Genomic DNA, 23078 nt, shown 5'->3' with positions numbered 1-23078 from the left:
CCATCAAGAGTACTAATATCAAATGCTAACACAGTACAAATAAGTAAAGTCTAAGTTTATGTCAGTAGTGAAGGTAGATTATCGTTGCTTTACATTACATATTACATACATTCGAGTTCAAATTTAGTGTGATTCGTAAACAAAAATATTTAAAGATTCAGTTTTCGTAAAAATGTTAAATTTAATTCAAAAATAAAGTACAAAAAATCAAGAAAAGTAAAATTAATATTTTCTTTTTAAAAATTCTATTCTCTATTGCCATTTTTCTTACGGCAAGAGATATCTTTCACAGTGATCAAATTCGATATTGACCACTGTGAATACCAGTAATTCTCTAATAGAAGATTTATTTCATCTCATCATTGAAGATTATCTCGTACGCGATTTTTTTTAAACAACTCAACTTGACAATTTCTGGAAAATGCAAACGATATTTTTAAAAAATTCTTCCCGAACTCTTTGTTTGTAAAAATTGATTTTTATTAAAATTCTTTTCTGACAACTGTGAGCGCTATTTCGTAACGCAAGCAAATTTGCCTAGTTCCATATCAATCTTACGGATTAAAAGAATCCAAAATGATGATCCAGCATTTTGATAATTATACATGTTTTATTTATAGAATTTTGTTGATACTAAATGCTGATGCAACAAAGATAATTTCTAACATGAATAAATACTTCAAAGGAAGTTCTATTTTTTGAGGGCTTTCAAACCTGACTGGCAAATATTTGAAAAATTTAACATCCTTTCACTGATTTTTTTCCTAGAAATCTGAACAATATTAGATCTCGACTTAACTCCAATTCCATATGGTTGGATATTGGTTCTATATTCTTATTTCATTTCCTGTTCTTAAAATACTCGTTATTATTTATAAAAGAAAAGATACGTCCATGTATTGCGACTAATAGCATTTAGCCATTGGCGAATGCCGCGATTCATTGTTAATAATTATAAATTACTAAGAATTTTGAAATTTAAGCTACGAAGTTCTTATTAAAAATTTGTTACATATTCAGATCTGCTGGGTACTAAAATATTCCTTGATTTGCATATGGCTGTCAAGCTGGGTTTTTTTTCCCGTTTAAAAAAAATCTTTGCATAAAGTGTTGTGAATTGTTGCATAAAAAAATGATGTATTTTAAAACATATTTTCTCTTTTTAAAATTTAATTTACATACAAAGATATTAACATTACAACTATAGTAACAAATATTTAAATGAAGTGCTTTTATGTCAATTATATGTCTCCATCAATTTGATAACATCTTTCTTTAATTATAATATTCTATTTTATTTATTTCGGAAATTGTGCTTTTTAACCATTTATTGCTTCCCTCCAGTCCGTATTCGTAAAAATGTTATGCAAAATCCATACATATATTAATCAAAATTATGGTATCCGATCTAATCAACTGTATCATCCTACTTGTTTTCGTTTTTCCAATGTAATCAACATTCTAGAATAGAAATTTTTAAATCCTTTTTAGACGGATAAAAAAAAACTCAATTTTTGTTGAAAAATTTTTTCTACATTCTCAAAATCAGGGAAATTATCCAGTGTTATTCTTGAGAAAATGAAAAATTAATTGTTAGTGATTAAGAAAAACCCAATTAAAATGATTATTCATCAAGCTTTAAAAACTTTTCAATTCATATTATCCTTTTTGCTTTTAAATACTGAAATATTTAAGAAAAAATTGGGGAGCTGTGAAACATTTTACAGTTTTATCATGGCTAAAATGCGGCCAAAACACACAGATTAAATAGTATTATTTTAGAATGTTGACTTTTAGTATTATCCTACATTCTTATTTTTTTATAACCAAGCAAGATATCTACTTTTCACTTCCAGAATTATAAATTCAATATTCAATAAATAGGCTTTCAAATTAAAAATTGTAATAAAAAATATTTTTAAGAAACTTTGTGCAAAAGAGAATCAACACACTAAACTGGCGTATATATATATATATATATATATATATATATATATATATATATATATATATATATATATAATATGCATAAATTATTCAGTACTTTAACTGCATTTCATAAATTATCTAAATTTAATGATGGCAAATGAAATCATTTTCAAGTTAGTTTCAATTAAGATAACAGATACCAAAGAAAGTAATCAAAAAGAAACTTAGACAAATTCTGATTATTAGATTAGAATTAACTGCTTTAGTACTGATTTGCAATGACAGGAAACAAATTGTTAAACAATTGATAACGGAAGTATTATTCTTTGTCTGTGTTATCTATTCTTGAGAATACTGGAAATATATATATAAAAAAAGTTATTCCGAATTATTATAAACTCCTCCAAGAGCAATTTAGATGAATTTTATATTTACACGATCCTCTTGAAGTGCGATGCATCTGTTTCATTTTAGAGCCCACCGCGCATCTTTGCTGTTACAGAAAGAACGTTGCATCATAGCAGAAAGTAAAACGATGAATGTACGTATGGGAAATGTACAGATGTGGTTGCCATTCTGCTTTTCCAATTTATGAATTGACTCTTTTGAACTGTTCGACTAACTTAAAAATCGTTACATAAAAATAAAAAAGAATACAAAAATGAATAATAAGAACGATGGTATAAGAGCCTTTGATGATGATTATTCTGCGATATTTTTTTGTATTTGTTTTTCTTTTTCGAAAGTTTTTATTAATCAAATAGAGAACTCTTTTGAACTCAAAACTTGAATAAATACTTGAATTTGCAATTTAATTTATAAATTCATTATAAAAAATGAAACTATATCAAGATTAGAAATAGTCACTATCGTTTGCAACGGAAGAACGAATTCTTAATAGCCTGTCACCCGCATCTGTTCTAGATATACAGCTACAGAACACTTTTCTTTTAATTGCTCAAACAGACAAAAATACAACTCGACAACGTAAGCAATCTACTTGAGAAACGAACACCTGCTGTGCGCTTTCATTCTAAGCAATCGATACAAAAAGAAAGCTCTTGTGCGTGCGAGCTTGTACCATCTGGTCTGCCGTGATTGGAATTTGTTGGCTGGCAGTGGCAACAAACTGTTGATACTCAGTCGGGCATTCAGTTCAATAAATCGAAATATCGGTTTGCAGGTAAGGTGTGTTTGTGAAACGGATTGCGTTTTACAGTTTTTATTGATTGATGAAAAAATAGTCCTCTTTTAGCTGAAAGTGGAGGAGAAATTGTGCAGATTTTAGGAAGAGTTAAAATGATAAGAAGATATTTCCTTGTTTCAAAATTTTCAGTTTAATAAAAATGTATTAATAATATTAAAAACATAGGATTATTAGGCGTTTCAAATATAGGATTTTTTTTCAGTATGTTTCGATATCAGCACTTAATAATTTTGGATTACGACTTTCCATATTAGTTTTAAGCGCATCAATAAATTCATCAATGAACTCGCCTTCAATAAATTTTGCATGATAGTCTGTTTACTGTTTATATGTAATATATTGTCAAAGTAAATTTTAATTTATTTCTGAATTAAAGAATAGATCCTTTATTATATTAATTCTATGTAATTTTTAAAAAAATTATAATCTCCATGTGAGCCCATATACTGAGAATTCGAATTTTAATGCATTATTTTTTTTCCAACTTGAATAAATTCATTTATAAATTTTTTAATCTATTACCAAGTTTAAATTTCCTGTTTTAAGTGTTTTTCAGGCTTTGATTGCTAAAAATTTATTTCCAATGGAATTAAATGTGAATTCTTGGCTGTAATGATTTTCTTTTTTCTTTTCAAATAAAAATAACATTTTTGTTCTGATTTGAAATTACAATCATTCTTCCGTCATCACATAAGAAATGCTTCATTTAACAGTTGCCCATCGTGCAATATGACCTTGACGATCAGTGAACTCTGTAAAAAAAAAAAAAAAAGTCTTGTTATATCATCTGTAAATTGTTAGATAATTTTAAAATTTTGGCTTGCTGAATTTCAAATTGAATGCTATGAAAATGACCTTATCGAATCTGATAACGTGAGAAATATCTTTGCATTTAAAGAATTTTCTCGTGGAATAAATTTATTCCCACAATAGCTGCCATTTCTGATGTTTGAGAAGTTTGATGCAATTCATTAACTTTCTCTTTAGATATCACTTTCCTTCTCAGTTCGCTTCGTTTCACAAATATGTTGCTTAAAGGTATATTCCTATGAGGAATCATTTCATTTATTTTACCTTGAAATTTATTATCGTTCGTTTTTTTAATTTATTTTTTTAAAATTGATTTATAATTTGCCTTTTTTTTTTTTTTTTTTTAGAATAATCAACGTCTTTTGATTATTCTTTTTTTTATTTGTATGTTTTTAAAATTATTTATTTATAATTTATTCTTTCAGAATAATCACTATCCTTTGATTACTCCTTATTTTCTTTCTCTTTTTTTTGTATTTAAAATCTGCTTGCAAAGAAATAATGCTGTCAAAGAATATGCGAAATTTATTTCAAATTTATTCAAAATCGTAGCCTATTGTTTACTTGGTTTTGAAATATGAAAAATAAACATTTTCACCTCAATAATTTGACCGAGATTTTTTTCGTACTAATATGGCAGAAAGGATTTTCAACTTTTTGTCTTTTTTTAAAGAATATTTATTGTACCTTTATTATCTTCTTAGATATAATCATACACTAAAAACAAAGTTTAATTACATGTTTCTCTAAATATATAGTTTTCTAAGGTATCAATTTAGCCACCAGGAGAACATTATAAGCGTTTGTTTTATTTCCTAGCAAGCAAAATCGTGTATAATCTTAAAGATAAAAATAATTTATATCATTACTGAAAATTATTATTTCGTGAATTAAATATTATTATTAATTTAGAATATTATACATTATTTATAATTATTTTAGAATTTATTAGAATAATATAATTAACAATGATACTGATTCTTTTGCTTGGTTGATTAAAATTTAAATGTTCCTTGTAATACCTCAAAACTTTTTATTATTTTTGTTTAAATGAAACTTGATTGTTTTTTACTGCCTGCATATATTGAATAATTGGTTTCGATTAATATTCATGACATAATGTTTGCAACTTCTAAATGAAACGTAGCATGATAAATGATTAATAATAACTTATTTATAAATAAGTTATTATTAATAAAAAATAACTAAATAATAACTTATTTATAATTATTTAAATTAAAAGTTGAGTATATCTTCGCCTGTTAATATAAAGGAATTGGTTTTCAAAGTTTTTCTGAAATTATTCATCTAAATAATTTATTATATACTAGCCGCCTTTGGCGACCAACCGGTTCGCCAATCTTAATATTCGTTAAAAATTTTAATAATTAAATATTTTATGCAATTCCTACTTTAATAGCTTCTTCATCAAAATATTTTAAAACTTCAAATTTTGAATAATTATGTAATTCACTCATAATATTATAAAGGCCTTCAGTCATAGCGTAATATGTATCTCTCTAATTTTCTGTTAGCTCCCGCAGAATTTATACTTTAAATTAAAGTGGAAAGGATTAATCTGCAATTAATATAATATTTTTTACTGAAACAAAGTATTTTTTTTTTTTGTAAAATTACTGAAAACAGAGTCACTGAGCGTTTAAACTTTATTGGCAATAAAGAATATTTTTCTTCATTTATGTAACATTTCAAGAATTTGTCAACAAAATTTTCTCAGATTCATCATGACCAGATCGATTCATTATTAATGTTTAATTTTAAATGCATCAAACACTAAGAAAATAAAACGAATCGTTTAAAGTAATCGGTTGAAAACAGGTTAAAAAAACTACTTAAAAAACGATGTACTTAAAACTATAAGCATATACAAAAAAATATATAACTAACATAAATACAATTTAATTACAAAAGCATGCAACTAACCATAAAATAATTTAACTCAAGTCCTCATCCATTGATAACATTTGTCAACAATCAGAACACAATGCGCATGCGTGAATTTTCAACGCCAGTTACGGTAACGCAAATGCGTGAATTTTTATACGCTAGTTGGGGTAACGCAAATGCGTGAATTTTTATACGCCAGTTGGGGTAACGCTATGCAGATTAGACATTTTTAATTTCCTTTATTCTGTTTTATTTTAATTCAAAAGTACTTCAGAATGAATCTGAAAGATTGATTCATTAACAATGTTTAATTTTAAATGCATCAAACATTAAGAAAATAAACAGAATCGTTTGAAATAATCGGCCGAAAAATGTTAAGCCTAGCCTCATTACTGTTGGGAAAAAAACTGAAGCCTTACTCATTTGACGGTGGGGAAAATGAGAAGATTTTTTTTGGTGGGAAAGTTGGCGGTGGGGAAAATGGAAGATTTTTTTGGCGGGAAAGTTAGTTTTTAATTAATAATTAAAATTCTAATTAAAAATTCGAAAAAAGAAACCCCAGGTGCACATTCCCGACCTCCAAGGTATACATGTACCAAATTTGGTAGCTGTAGGTCAAACGGTTTAGCCTGTAGAGCCAGACACACACACACATTGAGCTTTATATAAGTATAGATAAAAAGAATGATGAAATTTTCGTACCTTTTTCCTTCACATGTTTTACTTCAAAACAGTCGAACTATTGGAAACTCTAATGAAAGCTATCTATTTCTGTTCCTTTTTTGAAACAGTAGTACTATCTTGTACTATTATTATCTTTTGCAACAAAACATTAAAGAGTTTTAGTACAATCTTGCATACCTTTAACTTGTTGAATCTAGTTCTAAAGTCTCTGACTTTTACTTTAGAATTTAATTAAAGCATCTGTTCAAACACAGACATATTTTTTTTACTACATGTCGATTCATTGTTAGTTTATTTTCTGAGGAAGATTTTACCTATATTCGCATACTTCTGTATCTATTCTTATTTATCGCCTAAATTACAGAAATGAAGTTAAACCGGGAAATATTTTTTTATTATTGTTAATTTGCCCATCGAAATAAAGTTGTGCTTTTAGAAATCTGGATACTTTAAAAATATTTTTTAAAAATGTGATGGTGAAGGCTATATATGTATATATATAAACATAATTTTGTAGATGAGTGATCGAAAAAAGACAAATTTCAAATTAAGTTCAATTTATTTTTTCATGAGAGGACATGGTTTGCACAGCGGGAGAAGCAATGAAACGCGTCTATCTACATCTAGATACAATAGTAAAATGTGGGAAATTTTTTCCGTTGTGCTTTTACTAAGAGATTCTTATAGGGATTTCATTGGTATGTGTCGATTCAGGAAAGATAATCTTAAGTATCTTTGGAGGAATTCTATGAATCTTAAGGATGTTTATCTCTTCGCTTGTAGCGTGAGAATTCTTAACTCAACAATTTTTTAGAGTGCATATTAGAAATAATTAAATAAAAAAAGTGGGATTTGGATCAGGAAATAAGAGAATTTTAGAATAAAGTAACATGGACTAATTTACGATAAAAAAAATAGGAAAATAATTAAAGATTTAAATTAGATTGAAAGATATCATAACATATATAATATTAGTAATTATATTGAAGTAAATAGACGCGTTACATCTCCTCGTGTATAAACCATGCCCTCTCATGAAAAAAATAAATTCCGAATTTGTCTTCTTTTAGACCACTCATCTGCAAAATTATGTATATAGTAATGAAAATCTTACTAAAAGAAGTTTTAAAGACAATCGGAACTCTAGTTCGAAATTTTATAGCATTATGTCTTAGCAATCTTGATTAGCTATCTTTATTTCCATTTTAAAATTTACTCTTGAATTATATAACAATCAAAACACTTACAGTAAAATTAAAAATCTTTTAAAAATATATAAAATTTCACAAGCAATGTACAAAATAAAACTAATATTAAGGAAATAATTTTTGAACTTTAAGGTGATTTTAAAATATCTTTTGTGTATTAATGCAATCTAAATGATGAGAACTTTAGATCTTTAATTAATTTTTAAGCAAAGAAATCTAATAAAAAATATTGTACACAAGTCTTGCTTAGTGTGTACCTTTTATCTAAGAAAAAATTATATGCTAAATTTGATAACATGAGGTCCAATGATCTATCCTATAGATCGTTTTAAAGGATTTTTTCCTCATGCCTGTAACACTGTGTGTTAGCTTATAAGCATCATCATGTGATTTTTTTCTTCAAAATCTTAGCTAAGAAAATGTCGTGATAAATGTGCATATCAAAATATGCCTAAATTTTGTTTTTAAAAAAAGCATGTTTATTTCTTCTGAGACAGCATTCATTATTCCTGTAGTTATTAAAATATCTGAAATATTGGTAATTATTTCTGTAAGACGTGTCTAAATACAATATAATTTCAAAACACATCAAAAGTACAAGTAGCTGCATAATAATAATGAGAAAGTCAATTTAATGTTCTATAATTTCTTCATCAATCTGTATAAACAGTTAAAAAAACTTATTGTTGCAAGGAACTAAAATGAGAACTCTTGATTCCCAAGTCACGTTTACTCTGTTGTCTGTTCTAATAGAAATACGAAATCATTACGCTGGGAATGTGTCCTTTGGTATGAATAACTTTAATATTAATAAAATAAGACTATTAGTGATTTTCAATCTTTTTTCCCCTCTTCTGAAAGCTTTCTTTCTGCTACCCGCATTAACATCAGAATGTTCCTGATTAAAAATAACAAAAGAAAGTAAGAATAAACAAAAGAAAGACGACCCTAACCATTACAGAAAATCAATTTTACCTCCTCACTGAAGAGAAGAAATCTAAAGAAGAATTTTAAATAAGTCCATTCAGCAAGAAGTAAAACTCTTAACGAATGTCATTTGTGACTGTCTTCTAAATGACTCGACAACTGTGGAACAATCACCTAGGACTTCAATCGGATTTGTTCTTGTGTATTCTTTTTTCTTTGTTAACAGAGAACGTTGTCAGAAACAAAGAATAAACTAGTCTTGCTTTATTTTTTTTTACGAACTTGAATTTTGTTTACGGAAGTCTCCGATGGCAACAGATCAAAATAAAAAGAACACAGCTTGATTTTTTTCCCTTTGATTTAACTATAACCGTAATTGGACTCTTTAAATCAACAGATTTCAGTTTTATTCTGAATCTCCGAGCCTTTTTTTAGCATGATTTTATAATCTTTAATTCATCAATTTTTTTATGGCAACGAAAGAAAAAAAACCGAATCAATGTTCTGAGTAAATCATCGATGGACCAATCGCAATTGTATAATCCGAGCATTAAGAAGAAAAGTTTCCTATTTAATTAAAGTTTCTTTGATGTTTTAGTATAAAAATCAGAAACCAGAAAACCTGTGTTCATATAAGAATGAAAAAACAATTTTTTGAAATCTACTTAAACTGGAATTAATTTTGATATGATTTACATATTTATAAGAGCAAAAGGAATATACTAAATAAGCTCATGGCTCTGCTTTTTAAATTTAAATTCAAGAATCTGTATTTTAAAAGAAAATGGAGGTAGCAGATCCAGAAAATATATATTCATTCTTGCCGTTAATTGATGGTAATCGATTGGAATTAGAATTTTCTGATGGTTCTGAGTTAAAATGAAAAATTTGAAAAAAAAAACAAAAAAAACATTGAGTTTACTGCTTTGAGACACGTTTCTTCTTCTCTAGGTCTTCGGTGATGATTTTAAAAAAACTGTGAAAATATCAAAGTGTGTAAAAAGTTTTCAAGTGGTGTGGATAATTAAATATAAGAAACTGATAAATATAGAAAAAAGAATTCCGCATGTTTATGCCATTCGACATATAATTTGATTGAAACTATTCCTGATGAAATTCTCCCTCAATATCTGTTTGTAAGCAACCGATTCAAAGGTCAATTCAAATATTCGAAGCACTTTAACCTGAATTGTTTGACAACGCATTATTTTGGATTCATTTTTTCTTTTAAATAGGACGGACGCATTGAGATATTGACACTGAATACCAGTTATTGGTATTTTTAGAAAAATAATCATTCCTTAAAAATTTTGTTACTGGGTTTTTCTTATTAACTTTTCCGATAATATGCAGCTAGTATTTTTTTTAAAATTTATCTTTTAAACTTAGATTGAAATTACGAAAAGTACATTGCTGGCAATCGATAGTTAAATGTATTCTAAAACACTTTTTGCGCTATTAAAAAAAACAACTTTAAAATTAACCACTTTCGCTTCAGATGTAATCCGATTATAGTTAATATTGATTGGTGATGATAAATATGAATTTTCAAAAGCATCGATTCAAATGTTACGATATTGATGAAAGGATTATAGTACATTGGGCCTGATAAGTAAGAAATATCTGATAAGTAGGACTTAATATGGATAGTCCTTTGTTTTACTAATTTCTACAACAATAAATAGATAAGAAGATGAGGTTGAATGAAAGATAGGTAGCTTAGTATCTTGTAAGAATCGTTCAGGATTATTTAATTCTGTGTAATAACATACGTTGTAAAACTTTTACCATATTTCCAGTTTGAATATCCTCCGTTAAGTTTCGGAGTTGTCACTGATAACAGTATCCATTCGATTCAAGATTTGCTTTCCATGTTGACCTTGTGGCGTAATGTTGGATTCGCAACCCTAGGTCGCATAGTGAGATTTTGTTCCATCAAAAGATACCCCGTTTCTGAGAATTTAGTGTGGCAAATCTATCGCTGGTCAATAGTATCCTTTCTAAGTGGAATGGAAATGCCGATATGGAATGAAAATATCTTCATCATTTGACTATGGTTCAGAATAGTAAGAAAATAGCATATATCTCTCTTTATTCCCGAATTGTATATCTCTTTGAGACCTATTTTATATAAGTGCTGTGTATGCGGTGTTAGCAAATACGGTACACTCCCGAGCATCCGGTTCGCGTTTATCCGGTTTCCGTACTATCCGGCCTAGCTTTCTTTTGTCGTAATTAAACGATGAAGATGGGCTTTGCATTGATAATATTGCTAAGGCATTTGAAGTGGGTCTGCTATGATCCTCTTACGTGTCATGTGCAAAATACAACTTGTGAAAGAGCAGCGTTCTGCTCGTCGTTCATTGTTTCGTCAGTGTGTAACGGATCTCAATTGTTGCCGCTGCTCCTGATTATAAATGCACAGTAAGTACAATATTCATAAATTGTAATTGGGGTATGCTAAATTTTTAAGTGTACCACATTGAAGATTTCAAAATGGGTGGTAACCGAAAAAAGGGTGTAGTGACTATGGAGGAGAAATTAAGTGTTATACAACGACTAGATTCTGGTCTAACAACAAAAACCAACAACGGCTTTTATGTTTCACCGGGTCGCTTTCACATTCTACATGACTTGAGATAAATGGAGGGTTTAGTACTCAATACGAAATGAGAAAATACATATTTTAACAGTGAGTTTTGGTATAAAAACTTTTGTCTTCTGGTATTGGGGCAAAGAATTGAATTCATAGAGCTCTGGCATATCCGGCTTCTTTGTTATCCAGCCTACCCTTCCGCCATATCAGGCCTGATACTCGGGAGTGAACTGTATATAAGAATCCTCTTGTACGACGTTTGAACAATAAGGTGTTGGTTTTAATGTTTCCTTCTTTTAGCGAGGATTAAAAATACATGAAGTTTCATTAATTTCAAATAGCTTCAAAGTAAAGTTTTATTTCATCCAATCAAATGAAATTCTCTTGTTGGATTTAAGTTAGGTATAGAGTGGACTTCGTTAAAAAATGGTGCAAATGAAGATTTCAAAAAAAAAAAAAAAAAAAAGGTAAACCTCTGTCTAATTCTATCCAATTTTAAAAAGTCATTTTGAAAAGGATTGATGATCTGGTTATCCGAAGATGTAGAAACCAAAAATAATATAAAAAGCTATTAGTATTTCAGTGAGATCTACTGAATAGAATTTTTTTTGGATGGCATTGTCAATTGTAATGTTAGGCAATTTTTATAAGGAAGTGGCAGTGTATACTATAAGACTTCTTAATTTTTTTCCCCTCTGCTTGAGATAACCGCTACTTAGGAATTAAGAAACGAGTTTCCACATTCGAACGCGCCGTTCTCATACTCCTTAATTTCTTTCCGTGTTAGCACAAAAGAGAGAGAGAGCTCCACCCACTTCCTGTCCCGGAGGGATTTTATCGTCTGCTGCTTCAACGACCCATCTCGTCTGCTTCTTTCATAATGTTGCTTATTTTTGAAACTTTTTTTTCTTTTTAGTTAAAAAATCGATTACTGGATTTTGAGAGGAAAAGGACGAATAAATTATTTTTTAAAAAGTACTGGAAATGTTCGCTCAGCAAGGTTCTATGATGATATTATAGTGCTATCGCAATTACTTCAAAGTGTAAAGTTTTAAAACAATACCAGTTTTATCTTTGCTGCTCATTAAGATGAATGTGTGTATATTTATACGTGTATCTCTGTATGTGATGTTCTTTGTGTCTTTTGGTAGATAATACTTGCCAAATTTAGTCTTAAAGTTGCCAAATTTGGAACACATATACTTGGAAATATGCATCTCAGAGCAATTTCCTTAAAGATTTAATTAAAAATCAAACAAAAATTTAATAGGGTTTTTTTTTATTTACGAAATTATTATAGCACAAAAATGATTTTTGCATTATTTCAAAAACTTTCCTTTTTAATGATTCTAATTTAATCATCGTGAAAATTTTTTCCTGAATTTCGACAATTTTTACTTTCTCGTATACGTAGCATAGAGCAAATATAGTAATCGTCGAAAAATCCGAACTCAAGATTTTAACTAATATCCACTTTTTAGATCGATAATTAAAAAAGAAAGAGCTAATAAAATAAAATTCGGTACGCAGAATTAACATCTGTATTAAAGACACCTGTCAAATTTTGAGCCAAATCCAACAAGGGATTGACCGTCTGTCGGTCTGTACTTTCAGAAGCATGTAAACGCGACTACTCAAAAAATGCAATGACTGAAATATATCAAATTTGGTACGGGATTTTGTGACTACACGTGCATTTTTGTGTCAAATTAGTGTTTCAATCGGTGGGAAAAAATGTATTTGAAACACAAATTCGGTTTTTGGATACTCTTAATAATGCACACCAGGGATTAATTGCCAAAAAACTCGCCAAGGACGACGCGATAAATTCATTCAAAATGCTAAATTCACGCCAAAAGTTAATATTTCGTAACTATTGTACGCCAATGCCATGTAAGGCGTCTTCGGAGATTACAACTTTCTGAGAGAGTATGAGAGAAAATTTTGAGAAGACCATTCCAGCTGATTTTGAAACCTTTATTGAATAATTTTTAATAACAGATTGCATTGCTGAAATAAAATTCAACCCGCTTTCAATTTTCCAACAAATATTTAATCGTTTGATTTTTTTTCATCATGGAAGGATTCTTTTTAATATCTGCGTATTACGTGAAGAATAAGTAAGTGACATTACAGAGCCGCCAAAATTAAAAGATAGATTATCCGGACAATTATATCATTATTAGCCTTATGATGTCATAGGATTTGATTCTATTAAGATGGCTCATATGCACTATGAATAGAGCATGTTTAAGGCTCAATTAACAGTTATCTATAACAGTTTTATGCTTAAAAATATTTTTTGGGCGAATCAAGAACATTTAAAATTTGTATGAGGAATTTAAATGAAAGTAAACAAGTTAATATTTCCGGCGATCCAGCCGGTTGCTAATAATAGCTAGTATCAAAATAAAGAAGTACTATGTTCTGCATACACTTTAGTATTTTGAAATCCTTATTATTTTGTAATAATAATTAGCATCACTTTGTTAATAATTTACTATGTCGCAATACGATCTCGATGACTTCAGAGTAAATACTGATTGTAATGTCACAGAATAGCGAAAATGTGACCTTAAGATAATCTGTTTCGCTCTTAACATTTTAAAATAATATTTCATCTTATAATAAACTTTTTAGACGTTATATGACGATTTCTACAACCTGTACGAATCTCTGCAATCAACTGTAGTTAAAACAAACATTTCATGAAAAAAAAAATACAATAAGAAATATTCTAGAATCCAATGATAGTGTGCTTATTTATGTTTATATCCATTTTTTTTAACTTGTAGAAGAGAGAAATTAGTCAAAAATACTCATTGTTCTTATTTTTTTAATGACTGTTATTCACAAAGTGAAAGTTATTTGCTTAAATTTTGTAATTACTTACATGGAATCGCCTTGTTATACATCCTCCTTACGATCTCTAAGGTATGTGGCTACGTTCAGTATGACTTTTTCGAAAAACATTCGAAAATAGTTATATATTTTTAATATTTGCATAAAAAAAGCTTACAAAACATTCGTGAAACCAAAATATACCAATTAAAGAACAAAAGTTTAAAAGAAAAATTGGAAAAAAGTTTTTTTTTGGGGGGAGGGGGAGTAAAAAGAAGTATGAAGCAAAAATCTACTAGTTTAGAGGTTTATCAAATGATTTTCTGAAAATTTTGCAGATAGCTTAAGAAATATATTACTTAGTGCCTGAACTAAAAAATAAGCTGTATTTCTATCCATTCTTTAAATGCAGGGGTTCGACTAATAAATTAAACAAAATTTTCAATTTTTTTCACACTGTGAAGCACTAAAAAAGAACAAAAATATTTATAAATGAATAGATTAAGTATTGTTTAATTCAGGAACTGCAGAACATATTGAGAAATTATTATACCAAATTCGAACGAAAAATATGCATAAGATTTTAATTTATGAAGATTTTCGTAAGAAAATTCTATGAAATATTAGAATTTGAGAAAATAGCATCTAAAGATGTGAAAATAAGCATTAAAACAACTGTAAATAGAAACAAAAAAAATCCGTGTCACTTTCTAAAAAATAGATATAGAAGCAAAATTCTAAAGGTTTTATTTAAAAAAATCTGTTCAAGCACTAAGTATATTAAATTTCTAAGAAAATCTTAATTTCGCAACAACAAAAAATCAGGTTTTCTGACGTTGTTACCTAACTTAAACTATTTTCAAGATTACATTGAGGCTTATTTTGGGAAAAATTGAACTGTTTTCGAAATTTTAAACCGTTTGAATGTAAAAAAAAATTGAATTTCTACAAAATGTTTTCGAATAGTTTTTATTTTTAAAAGGAATAAAGGCATATTAGATTAGTTAATTCCATTTTTAGAAGTTTGGTGTTGCAACTGATACATTAAAAACAAAGGGAGTCGGGAAATAAAGAATTGTGTAGAGCATCTACGCATGCTATAGATTTTTTCCCCTCATAAGCCTCAATGCTTAATCAGAAAGAAATGTTACAGTTTATTCAATTAAAAATTTTTATTAGAATGAAACCAATTTACATCTTGGCACTGTCACATAATAAAAAAAATTGTATGCACCATTTAATAACTTACTGTATTTTGTCCTACGCAATATTGTGACTTGAGATATATTTTGCTTCCGCAAGATGCGCAACAGATTTCACAACATGCTGACAACATATATTTGACGTATAAAATATGAGTAATAATTTTGTACAAGCGAGTAACATTTTTTATTCATTACTTAATTTTCATGAAATTAAAAATCTAAGCGAAGACATTCTGCAACAAATCTTTATGTACATTAAATTAATGACTACAGCTGCTTGGAAATGAAAAGTTATCGTTTATTATTTTTTAAATTCAGGTTTGATGCGAGTCAAATATGAAATTAATTATGTAAACTTAAAATATTAGGAAAACTAGGCGAAACTATTAACTGCGTTAATAAATCTGTTCAAATAATTACATCAGAACAATTTAATAATTTCAGCAAATCAGTTTTCACATGATGAGAAAGATTTCATATTTAAAATACTGCAATCTTATAATGTTCTAAAAAGCAGAAAAAGCTATTATTTTTTTCTCCTTAGTGTTGTTTTTCGTTTCTTTACATATTCGTTTTCCCATATTAATATTACTTTTCCATTATTTATTATGAAAATGAGGAGAAACTATTCATTACAAAAAAGAAAATACTTTCCGTTTCAAAGTTATCTCTTTGTATACCATTTTCCTTTTATCGTCAGAATAGTTAACAATTTCCACATTGTGATAAAACATACACGGCTTTTCTGATACATACATTTTTATCATTTGTTTATTTTATTTTGCCCTAATGGCTCTTTTGCGTGCTGTGTGAGATGGATGCTTTTAGCGGCTGTGCTCTCTGACTCGGACTCGTTCCATCTCCAAAGCGCGCGAAAGTGCTTCCTGATGCAGTGACCCGTTCGCGGACACCGATTCGTTTCTGTCAATCCCGATCAGGCGTATCGAATAAAATCGTTCTTTGCGGTATGGATTCCGCCCTTGGGAGATCTGTTATCCGGGTGGCCGTTACAATGGCTTGGATGGCGCTCATCATTGCACGAACATATCGGAGGAAATTGAAACGATGCAGATATATCAATTCCCATCAATGAGCTTGTGTTTAATGAACCTTTCACGTTACTTGGTTATAATCTCAAGATGGTGATTTTAAATAGTATTTGATTTGATATTCTTATCATTTTTGCTTACTATGTAAGATAATGTATTCGCTTAAAAATTAAATCTCCATCTAAATGCATACTAAAAAAGGAATTTTACTAACACTCTTAAATAGTGAAATCAGTTTTTTTCACTGTTAAATAATAAGTTATATGAGTCGTACCTATCTATCATTTATATATCTAAAGTTGGAAAAAAATCAATAAATCACTGTCTCAATCTCAATCACTGTGCCGATTTTGTCAAATTTGATTTCATTTTAAAGCTCTTTATAGATAGATATGACATTAACAGTCACCTGTTCACCCCACCCACCCATTTTCATGAAAAATTTCAAAACCACTACTTAACTGAACATTATGGACAATGCTGAAAATATTAGAGCTCCACAGTTCTAACCACTGTTCCTATTTCACTAATTTTTATATCATATGGTAGCACATAATATGTAGAAAGTCGCCAATAGGAGCTTCACAGTTCTAACCACTGTTCCTATTTCACTAATTTTTATATCATATGGTAGCACATAATATGTAGAAAGTCGCCAATAGGAGCTTCACAGTTCTAACCACTGTTCCTATTTCATTAATTTTTATATCATATGGCAGCACATAATATGTAGAAAGTCGCCAATAGTCACCTATCCCCCATCACTCTTCATCTTCGAGAGAAATCTCCAAAATACTTTTTCACTGTACATTTCCTACGGGGAAGGGGGAAACCATGGCATAATTCCCCAATTCAAACTACTGTACCGATTTAGCCAACTTTTATTTCATCTGGTGTACATGGCCATTAGATATATCATCAATCGCCAGCTGTCTGCCACTGTGTCCCATTTTTGAGAGAAATCTTAAACGCAATAATTCACTATGCCTTCTCTATAAACGAATCAATGGCAGAGTGTCCCATTATAGGTATGGTTAGTTTGCCAATATAAATTCTGGTTATATTTTGCCAATTTTTATATCATAGGAAATCTTATGAAGACTAGATAAGTTATTAGTGCTATCATTCTTTCCTCTTTTCGTCTTCCATTTTCAAGAGATATCGCAAAATAAAGTCTTGATACAGCCCCTCGCTTCAATAACTAGATCAGTTTCGCCAATTAATTCGCCATTTCACGTGCAAAATTAACCAACCAGAATTTTCAATGTTGTTGTTGTATTGTTACTTATGGCACTTTTCAAGCCCGCCGATAGTTATCAGTCAACGATTTAAGCCGAGTGAACATCTCATGTTTTTTCAGTAGCGCCAACTAGGGCCAAGAGTATGACTTAGCTACTTCATGCATCACATTCGCTTGCCAAATCCCTTTTTACAGAGGAGGGGAGGCATATTCACACACTTCACAGATAGAACACACATGAAGAACAACTATACCCGAACCGGGACTCAAACCCGGGACTCCCAGATCACTGGGAAGACGTGCTACCTTTTGCCAGAACGCCGGCATTCTCAATGTTTATTGTGCAAGTATAATTTTAAATAGTACTTTCTTTTTCTGTTATAAAATATATCATCAAAGTTGGTTTGCAAATCTAAATTAATACTATTAAGGGCGAACAAACAGCGAATTTAAAACAGAAACCGTAAATTTAATTAATACAATATTGCTTTTATATTTCAAATACTGGTCTTCAAGTAGCTTTCATCCTTTGGGGGGGGGGGGAGGAATGATAGAATTAATGTATGTTAGTGTGATGCATGTAAAGTACCACTTGGCTATTTAATTTTGGGATCCATTTAAGCATTTTGAAGCTGGGGAAATAACTTGTCTCCACAGCTTAGTATAAAACAAATTGTAAATAGAAATTAGGAAACATGCACTGTTACCCTATCAATCAGAGGCCGTCACATGGATCGATTTCATCCAGACAGCATAATCAATCTATTTCGCCACTGTGGCAACTTTTCACCTTTCTCTTGTACAAATTTTTAGCTTTATCATGACGCAATCCTAAAATTTCTATTTTTCAAAGAAGTTTAAATGTAGAAATACGTGAACACTAAGTTACAGATACGAAAAGTTTCGAAGTATGTGTTATTTGGCATTAATTTCACCAATATAGAGATGAGATGAAAGATGAAGAAGAATATATTTATATTTTTCTAAATATTATTTTTTTACTATATTATATGAAGTATTATGCAAGTCTCAAAAGATTGTATGATTGAAAAAGAAAATAATTATCCGCAAAAGAAAAGAATAGCTACAGGAAAAAAGCATTTAACAAAGAATTCCCGAAAAATACTCATCTTACTACAAAGAGTGTCCAAATGAAAAGGTACGAAACGACACTGTGAATATAAACGAAGACTTTATTTAAAGTTTACACCAGAGGCCTGAGCACAACGATCCCATTGATTAACGATCTGAAGAATTCCTTGTTCCCAGAATTCTTGTGACCGTGACGAGACCCAGTCCTTCACAGCGTCCTTGAGTTCGCCGTCCGATTTGAAGCGCTTCCCTTGCAGATATTTTTTCAGGGGACAAAACACATGAAAATCGCAATGCGATATGTCCGGGCTATAGGGCGGAGGGTCGAGCTGCTCCCACTTGAACATGGCCAGTTCCGCGTGTGTGACCCTGGAGACGTGTGGGCGCGGGTTATCATGGAGCAGAACCACACCCTCCATGAGTAGCCCTGGTCTTTTGTTCTTGACGAATCTAAGCAGCCTTTGGAGTGTCTCGCAGTACACATCGTTGTTACTGGTTCTTCTGTGCTCGAAGAATTTAACAAGTAGCCATACTTGGACAGCGCTCTGCTCTTTCCTGCGGATGCGAGTGCCTGTCGCATCCCTAGAGACTCCAATCGCATCCCTAGATGTCCCGCTACGTTCTCCCATAGCGGCATAAGCAAATATGTTAATGGTTATGTTGTTACGACGTTTCGTACCTTTTCATTTGAACACCTCTTGTATGAATCAGCATGATGGGGACTAAAATTGTCTAAACATGTGATAAGTACCGTTTTTTGAAACAAATAGTAACGTTTCTTATTTTCACCTTCTCGATTAAAAATTTTCTCATTTTAAAGCATATCTATTATATTATATTATAATACAAATAAAAATTCCTAAACAAAACCACATATTAGAAATAAGAAGAAAATGTTTTTTTTTCCAAAAATGAAACAGAAACAATGCCAGAAACTGATCAAGTCGTGCATGCGATTAGAAGTTCTAGATATCACTATGCAATATTTTCAGGTTGATAGTAATGATATAGGTGAACTGTAGAACTGAAGTAGCAAAGCCCTTGACTTGACAATCGATGAGTTTATAGAGATGTGCTTGAGCAAATCTCTAATAAAAACAGCCGACATCTTAGATCCAGATTCGTCATTAAAACGAATAGCTAAAAATTTGACAAAAGGTTTAGCCCCATTTTGACAAAATGATGCAGCTTTCGGAGTTAAATTCTAATGTGTAAAATATTCTGGATAAGAACGAATGGATTAATTTATGTTAAAAAGTTTTACCTGAAAATATGAGAACACTTTTATCATAATACTAATTACTACACCCATTGTTGCTCGAAATGAAAGCCCTCCCACATATAATATTTTATTTTTAATGTAAAAAAATAGCTTTGTGTAAAATATTATAATGCATAAAATTCTTTTATCGTTTAAAATTTTTATCGTCTGTTTTTAATTAAAATTATAATATCAGTTGAACCTAACGATTTTTAAATGCCATCGATATTTAATTTTCTTATTTTCATTATCTTATTTCAAGTTATTATATTTTTTTATATTAATACTGCAAATTTTGATCGTAAATGCTGAAGAATAAAGGAAGTTATCTTTGTTAGAGTGATTGTCTCAAGTTTGATTTTAAAATAGCTACTTTAAGACCAATAAAAGTATAGACAAAAGTTGTATTTAAAAAAAAATAGTAATTTTTAATTAAGTGAATATTTTCAACCCAGGCAAAGGTATTCCCTGAGAATTTCAAAATCTGATAGAAATCTAGAAATTTGATGTAACGACTGCACACGAAATTTCATTCGTTTAGTTCGAAACATTTGTGAGTTATTGTGTTCTCAAGTAGTTGGATATAATTCCCAAAATGTGTTTTCTGACTCAAAAGGAAGGGGAAACTTAAAGATCGATTTTTTTTAATGATTATAATACTTTCTATTTCTATATTTAGAATATGAAAAAATGAAATGTTAAAAATCGCTTCAGACGAGCTTCGCTTGTAATGATGTAAAATATTTCAAAATGACACGAGTTATTTCATTTGTAATTGATTTGCGATCGCAAGCGTATATTTTGCAAGGCAACCTTAACACTTTAGTCATAATATTTCTGAGCTAATAAAATATGAAAAAAGAGAGAGAGAGAGAGAGAATGACAGCTGAATAAACATCTGCTGATGTTTGCCTGTTATCTTGTATTTAAATACAATGCAAATGAGGTGGCCATTCGAGAAGAAGATAAAATAGTTTTATGTTTTTACGCCCACCCGTCTTTATTATCTTCTCGAGATAAGCACAGTGTTATTTATATATTCAAATTATGGTAAGGGAACTCTTTTAAAATATCATATCTCATATCTATTTGCCCTCCAGCTGTTTCCGTCAGTTGAACCAGGTCAAATTGTCTGACCACGAAAAAAATAGAAATTGCTGTCATGCTGTTTTGACCAAAGAGAAGCAAAATGACTGTTGTAAAAAGTGGACAAAATTGAGATTAATTTCTCTTTTCCAATGATTATAATTCCAATAAATTTTTATTTCTATCATTTAATAATAAAATGTAATATTGCACCTTTTGAACTTAGTAGATTCTGCATTTGCAAAGCAAAGTATTATTTTAACGTACAGCACACGTACAGAATGTTTTGTAATCGTTAAAAAATTTAATTTCGAGGAATTTCGCAGTTTTAAAACCCTGCAATCAAGAAAAAAAATGTGCTGTTCGTGTGAATGTAAATAAAATAATTGAAAGGCTAAAGCTAGATGAATGAAATTTGTGCATATATTTTTTTTATATGTAACTTCTAATCTATATCAAATTTTGGACTAAATCCGTCAACCACCAAAAATTACTGTTTCTAAACTCGATTATTCTATAAATAAACAAAATAGTGCCATATTTAAAAAGATTACAAATAATCAAAGATACCTGCCTGTGGATGCGCAAGACAAAGTCGGCGGCGGAGGGAGGGTACACTACCTATTTTTGCGATTTCGAAAATAAAAGAAAAATCGTAAGTTTATTATTCATTTTGCCTTTTGCTGAATCTCATTTTTGTATTATTTGGTATTTGAAATAAAAACAAATATTTCTTTTTCAAGTTTTGCTATGAGTAATAGTTCTTTTAAAAGCACAATTTAATTATTTTCCAGTTATTTATTTCAACTTTCATCTGAAGGTTTTCTATGATATAGTAATTTTTGAAAATGTTTGTGTTAGTCTTCAAAATCACAAATTTCTTCTCGGACAGATTATGTTCTTCGTCAGTAGTGGCTTATCAATTCAGAAACGAGCCGTCGCTGCTAGAGAGATTTCTTAGACGCCGAATTGCAAATGGCTGCCAAAAACAGTGCCTTAGGATTTTTAATAAATCTCTATTCTCAAACACAACGCCAGTCGCCACGTTTTTTTTTTTTATATATATAGTTTAATTTCATGAAATGAGTAGCAATTGCTGTCTATTCTATATATTAGAAGAAAAAAGACTATTAAAAAAGAACTTTTTCATGACTGTTGTCAAAAATTAAATATTTATTTCGTTCCTGGCTAATTCTGGAATGCGTATTCAAAAATAAGCATTAAATGGTTTTTATTTTTCTCTATGAAAAATTATTAATCTGTATCAAAGTAATTTATTTATGATACAAAAATAAGGAAATATTACGTGCAAACGATTAAAAAGAAATTATAAAGTGAAATGATTAAAAAAAAAAAAAAATTAAAGTAGCATATTACAAACTATTTTCCTTAACTTTTTAACTGGGTATAAGGAAATATTTCAATGCGAAAAGATTCTAATAAAAGTTAATTATCTAGTACTAGAGATTATGATAAATAACATAAAAAAGAATTAAATAAATATTGAATAAAGTGGTTTTTACATAAAAATAATTTCAAATATTTATTTCAGAATGATTTAAAAATTCTAAAGCTTTTTCTGTTTCAGTTGAAGACGTTATTTTTTTATCGGATCATTTCTGAAACGTTTTTTTTTTTTTAAAAAACAAACTTCAAAAGTCTAAAGCTGAAATGATAATACTACATTGTCAAGTGATATGTATTCATCGCGTATTGTTTTTTTAAGCTTTTTATAAACTGTTTACTATTATCATTTTATTAATGCATTTTTCAGTTATTTGGAGATGGAAGTCAAAAAATAATTATAAACTATCAGTAAATGAAAAAAGAAATTGACGAAATAAATACAACTGAAAATTTTTTATACATTCCTTTATTCATTTATATAGCTTTGCAAAAATTTTACAAAAAGTCGAATTGTTTAGGATTAAGAAATGTTACGAATAAATACGATTTTTCATTCTCAACATGTTTTTATTATTTTAGAGAAGTTCGATACACTAAGGCCGTGTATTTCAAAAAAAATCAATTCTCT

The 23078-nt window shown here is 29.4% G+C and overlaps 1 protein-coding gene across 6 annotated transcripts in view; it reads left to right on the top strand.

Annotated features, from left to right (window-relative positions):
• LOC129966581 (TNF receptor-associated factor 4-like) overlaps nucleotides 1-23078 on the top strand; it is a 357557-nt gene that overhangs the window by 195364 nt on the left and 139115 nt on the right. The window contains exon 1 of one of the 6 annotated variants that reach the window (XM_056081055.1): nucleotides 3011-3112. The exons of the other annotated variants lie outside the window; for them this stretch is intronic. The gene's annotated coding sequence lies outside the window, so the exon portion shown is untranslated. Of the gene's footprint in view, nucleotides 1-3010; nucleotides 3113-23078 lie in introns of those variants that run through there. 6 annotated transcript variants of the gene reach the window in all.

Source organism: Argiope bruennichi, chromosome 4 (assembly GCF_947563725.1).
Source record: "Argiope bruennichi chromosome 4, qqArgBrue1.1, whole genome shotgun sequence".
NCBI lineage: Eukaryota > Metazoa > Arthropoda > Arachnida > Araneae > Araneidae > Argiope > Argiope bruennichi.
The sequence above is the reverse complement of the archived record's forward strand: the minus strand, read 5'-3'. Positions and strand labels throughout refer to the sequence as shown.